This window comes from Pyrus communis, chromosome 9 (genome assembly GCF_963583255.1).
Source record: "Pyrus communis chromosome 9, drPyrComm1.1, whole genome shotgun sequence".
In the NCBI taxonomy this organism is placed as follows: Eukaryota; Viridiplantae; Streptophyta; class Magnoliopsida; order Rosales; family Rosaceae; genus Pyrus; species Pyrus communis.
The window spans coordinates 11,151,391-11,157,891 of record NC_084811.1 but is presented as its reverse complement, the minus strand read 5'-3'; positions in this window follow the sequence as shown (position 1 = coordinate 11,157,891).

Sequence of the window (6,501 nt, the reverse complement as noted above, 5' to 3'; positions counted from 1 at the left end):
GTAAATTTTATTGAATATGCAACGGAATAACTATAGTTCACAAATTAATTCACAACAAAAACTACCAATTAGATAATAATTAAATTGTAACAATTCTTTCAAATGCAGGAAATACATGCAAATGAGATGGATGAATGTACTCACTCCCTTCTAATCCCGCAGAAAACTGGGCAACCATATTATGAGTACCAAAACCCCATTTTTCATAGCTCCAATTGAAACACTTCCGTCACAAAAGTTGTTCCTTATCATCTCCTCTATAACATATCCAAAAACCATGACAATCCAATCTATGTGCTGACTTGTACCCCAGTTCGAACAGCTGATGTTCGGTTGAGCTAGCCTTCTATGCCAACCTCTTTGCATGGCCAACATCTCTAGTTTTTTCGCTCACTTTCATGGAAGTTTTTCAGCAATCCGACTCCTATTACATATGTAAAATTTCAGCTATATTAAAGAAGAGGAAGGGGAAGTGGCGAAGGAAGAAAGAGAACAAGAGGAAGGAAATGAAATTGAAAAAATAAAAAGATGAGGAAATGGTAACGTATTGTTTATCATTTATGTTGATGTTAAAGATTATTGCTTTGTTGTTAATATTATGATTATATTACTATTGTTACTAACTAATTTGATTTATGTTGAAGCTTACAACCTTGTTTACAATGTGATTATTGATATATATATATATATATATATATATATATATATATATATATGTAAACATGAAACATGCATATGCATTGCAAAGTAAGAAAGAGAGTTTAGTTGTGTTGAGTTGTGTAAAGTGTTTGAGTTGTAAGGATATTCAAGGATGAAAAAAATGACTTGAATATAAAATAATTAACCTTGTATACGTCAGGCGTTAGGGGAAGGGCTTGAGTATATAACAGGTTGGTTATAAAATAATGAAATCTTGTATATGTCAGGTGTCGGGGGAAAGGCTTGAATATACAATTGGGCGTCAGGGGAAGTGCATGTATAATAAAGTGGAAACTGAGAATGTAATTACAAAAATTGGGTTTAAAGGACGAACGGGAGTTAACTCATATTCTAAGGTATTCGGAGCCAAGTTGTATAAGTATGGTATGGGACATGCAGGCTTGGTGCCTTAGGTATGTGTTAGCGGGATTAGAATGGAGTGAGTACATTCATCCATCTCATTTGCATATATTTCATGCATTTGAAAGAATTGTTACAATTTAATTATTATCTAATTGGTAGTTTTTGTTGTGAATTAATTTGTGCACTATAATTATTCTATTGCGTATTTAATAAATTTTATGTAAGATTTTGTTGATGTATGGTGTAATCGTTATAATTTAATTTAATTTTCCAGCATATCTTGGTTGTAGAATTTATTTCTATAGCTAAGATATGATTCACACCCCAGCTCGTGAATAGTCTTTATTCGCAGGTTGGGGCATGACAGTAAAACTTAGTTAAAACATTTAAATTTGGAAAAACGAACTATGAATTCAAAACAGCGCGTTGTAATACCCTAAGAAGGGTCCTAGGCAAGTTTCGTAAAAAGTCAACGGTCAACCCAAAAAAGTCAATTGAGAGACCAAGCCGATCAACTACTTTAAAACTTTGAAATTTCACTAAATGGATGCCAAAAAAAGAGCCAAGGCATCACAATTAGTCTGGGAGGATTCTTGGGAAAATTTCATAAAAGTCAACGTAGGGAATATTCCAATTGAATCGGGTCGGGTTAGGGTAAACGGGTCACTGGGTTAGGTCAACAAGCAGTGTTGGATTCAGGTTTGGGTCATCGGTTCCGGTCGACCCGGTTTGCCGGAAAACTCATGGGAAACTAGGTAAACTCGCCAGATTTTCTGAGAAATTTTCAAATGGCAATATCTCTCTCATTTCTCAACCAAATTCGACCCATAATATATCAAAACGAAGCTAGAGAAGAGTAGAATAAGATTATACCAATTTGGAAGCCAAATGGTGGCTGGAAAACGCCTGCAAAAATTGGGATTCTCACCGGAAAACTGGGGAAGTCTCCCCTCGCCATCTCTATGATACTCCGTTGTTCAAAATTCATAAACATGATCATAATCAAACCACGAGGGAAAATGATAAGGTTTAGAGCATTTTCAAGGCTAACCATCATCAAAAACTCAAGAACTCACCGGAGGAAAATATGAATAGTGGCGGTGCCACTGTGCAGAAAGAGAATGAGGGAGAGAGGCCTCAACCTGGTCTGGGATCGTGACTAGGAGGGTCTTAAAGTGGTGGTTGCTGGTGTTGTTGCAAATGAGAGATACGGGAGAGAGGTGAGGGGAAAGTGAGGGAGGAGAGATCGAGATAGTTCGTAGAGTGTGGGGAGAGAGTGACACAGGGCAAGAGAAAAAAGAGGGAGAAATGGGTGTGGGCCCCATTGAACAGAAATCTATATAGAAATCTAAGATAGTGAATTGACTAATTTGCCCCTCGACTTCGTTGTTCCATAAAACCTCCATCGTAATTCGATTTCGATTCTGCTTGCGCTCATGCGTGTGTAGCAACGTGTCCTACACGAATACAGTAAAATAATGGATCATACATGTCGCCACACGATGGTCAATGGAAGTCAACATTCTCGCCTCTAGGGCATTTTGGTTAATTTACTTCTTTAGTAATAAAATATTATAAAATCAGGGACAGGTCCTAACAATGGAATGCGCTGGTGAAACTACAATTTATTATAGACTATAACATAAGCTTTAAGCCCAGTTTGATATTGCATTTTTTTATTTATCAAGATATGCTTCACTTTAAAGTTTAGCTGTAAAAAGTGTTTGGTAAAAATAAAATATCTTGCTTATTTTAAAAGTAATGCCCTCTAGACAGCAATGCCCTCAATAAGTTGTACGTGTTCCTTCTTTTTCGTTTTTTTTTTTTTTTTTTTTGAACAAATGATATTTTCTATACTAAGGCCATCTCCAACCGAGGGCTCGTTTTAGCCCTCTGGTCCTTCAAGATATTAATATTTTAATGAACAGTACATGGCCATATTTGCCTCCGTCTCCAACCGAGGGTCAAAGTGCCATAGGGCTTGTTTTAGCCCTGTCACAAAAAATCGTCTCCAAACCGAGGGCCAAAGGGCCAAACATAATTTATTATTTAAATTTAAAAACTACATCAACTTAAATTCAAATCCAACAACTTAAATTAAAAAACTACAACTTATATTTAAAAACGACAAATTAAATTTAAAAACTACAAATTAATTTTAAAGGAATGGTGAATGAATGGTTTAGGTATTTATAGGAAAAAAAAATTAGAATTTTTAAGAATTAAAAAAAAAAAAAAAAAAGGCCTAAAAAACCTTAAAAAAAAAAAAAATCAACTAGCCGTTGCATTTGAATTTTTTTCTTGAGCATTCATGTGGGTTATAACTGACAGGAAAGATGATTTTTCTAGCCAGCCCTCCAACCCTCTTTGATTCCATGGGGCCCTCTTAGATTCCACAGCCCTCTGGCCTAACCCTCGGTTGGAGACGGTTTTCGGGCTATTTTCGGCCTTCTGGCCCTCTGGACCCTTCGCTTGGAGATGGCCTAAGGGATGGAGAAGTAGGCTAAGCCTCATAATGGGCTAACAATAATGTGGTTCAAATTCGCCTTTGGCAAGAATCGAACCTAAGACCTCTCACTTACAAGTGAAGACGAATACTACTAGACCATAGTACTAAGTGACTGTATGTGTTTCTTCTTAATATATGAATATCATACTTGCACTGAAAAAAGCAATGCCCTCTAGACAATAGCTTTTAAAAGCAGCTTGGAGGTTCCTTTTTAAAGCTGCTTTAATAAAAAGCGAAGTTGAGCCTTTAATGAATATTTTAATTCCTGTAATCCGCTTATTAGTTTAAAAAAATGATATTATTTATTCTTCTGGACATATTTTCTCTTCCAAGAACAAAGTGACCACGGATGAGGATCCTCTCCAAATCCTCTTTGTGCGGATCCTAGGTATCCTTACATCTTAACCGTCCATCGTACTTCATGCGGTCAATTTCTGTTAAGTACTGTTTGTGTTTAATTTTAAATAAAAAAAAATTCAAAATGATTTTTGGTCGCACGATGTGCAATGAAAGGCTAGAATGTGAGGATCCTAAAAAGGATCTGGATGGGTTACAAATCCAGTAACTACCACGTACCACTACAAATCCTAATCTCTTAGGCCATCTCCAACCAAAGGAGCTATGATTAGCCCCTGTCCAATTTATAACCCTGCAAGAAATTACTTTTTTAATGAACAGCGATAAACCATATTTATATACCATCTCCAACAGAGAGGGGTAATTTTTCACCCACTCAATTATTTATTATTTTAAGTTTGTTCTTTAATTTTATTGGTTAATTGAAATAAATTACCATATTAGAATAGGGTTTCCAGACAAATTTTGAGTGCCACTTGTCGCTAAATGAATAAGCCTTCGGATTTCTTATCCTTTGGTTGAAGTTGTGGCCATTTTAAAATATTGAAAATTTTAAATTTAGATTATTGGAAGAGGTAAGGGAGGGGGCGTTTATGAAAAGGATATGAGAAATGGTGTAGAAATGACTTAGGTATTTATAGGGAAAAAAAATTAGAATTATTATTATTATTATTTTAAATTTCAGCTTGAAAAAAAAAAAAAAAAATGGCCCCTCAGACGGGCTACTCGACTGGCTAAGAATGCCAACCCAATGACCACTACCACCACAACCATACCCACCACCACTACAACCACTACTACCACAACCATAATTATCACTACCATCTTTGCCACCACGGCCACCGCCGCCACCATAAACACAACTGCCACTACCGCTCCTTCCACCATTCTTACCTCTGTAGCGCAACCACCACTCCCCTTTATTGGCACCACCACCACCATCACAACCATTGCCCTTGCCGTCGTTGTTGTCGTTATCGTCATTCGACACACTATCATGTCTATTTTGGTCCATATATACAATTATATAACTTTTACATTAAAATTTATCAAACGCTTTCACACTGCTTTTTATACTCATAGCACTTTTAAAAAATCCAGTTTACCAAACGCTCAACTGCTTTATTTTGCAACTACTTATTCTTAAAACACAACAAAAACACTTTTTTTTTTTTTTTTAAGTACAACAACCCCAAAATTGACCCTTAATCAAAAGCTTCAGCTAATTAGCTACATTCATTAAATTATCGTGCAGATGGAATTAAATTAAGACATTGTTTATACACATCTCAAAAATGGAAGCTACTGGTTGAATTCGTTTTTACAAAATAAGGGTAAAAAAAACGTCAGCAAGGCTTAGTATAATTGAAGTAGTCCATTAAAAGTAGTACTGTGGCAGTATGTATAAAATCAAGGAAAACTAATGAAATGGCTTGAAAACTTTGAGTTTTAACGATAAGGACAAAATAAAAGGTAAAGTGAATAGTACAGGTTTGACTTTTTAGTGTAAAAATATGATTTTTCGTTAAAGTGAACAGTATCACGAGTTTTTCGTTAAAACTTCCATAAAATCATGGGTAACAAGCATACCAGCATCCGATAGTTGTGAATCTTTTTCTATTTCATGTTCGAGTTTATGAGATTTTCATTTCATACGATTTCTCATTCAATTCTTTTAAAGTTATTGGATCATTTTTCTCGTTCGAGAATCTCTCCCGTTCTTCCACTCCAATCCGAAGAGTACCTAGAACCAAGTCAGTAACATTCCATTTTTTTTGTGGGAAACTTTAACGAAAAGCTCCCGGTACTCTTCAGTTTAACAAAAAACCACACTTTTACATTAAAAAGTTAACCTGATACTATTCACTTTACCCTTTATTTTGTCTTTATCGTTAAAACTTAAGATTTTCACGCCTTTTTCATTAGTTTTTATTTTTTTATTTTTTATTTTTTTATGTTTTCATTTGCTACTTTTTTGGTGGTTGAGTTAACAACGAAGGAGAATTACAACAGGACTCGAACAATAATAGTGACAAATGCACAAATTCTCATGTAATCCATCTAGATTTCATCCAAATTGTTTGTGTGTGTGTGTGTAGGCTCTTTAAGGGAAGCAAGCTTCATTTTTTTTCAAAAAATAAGGATTAGTTATGAGACTCGTTTTACATAGATCATGATTTGTAAAAATTTAATTCAATTCGAAACCAATTGTCTATTTAATTATCACAATGAAATTTTATTGTTTCTTATAGAACAAAGTATTCATTAATTTCTTTAAACTCAATTATGTGTCTCAAATATTTCTGATTTGACTAATACTTTGCAAAAATGATTTAAGAGATGCAACTTGAAAATAGATAGTTTGGATAATTGAAATTCGATGTGGTGTAGACCTCACAACTAATTTCCGTTCTTAAAATGAAAATTCCTTCCCTTAAATACCTCACACACACACACACACACACACACATACATATACATATATATATATATATATATACACACATACATACATACATATATATATATATATATATATACTGAATTAAAAAGAATTCAGGTTGATTGAAAAG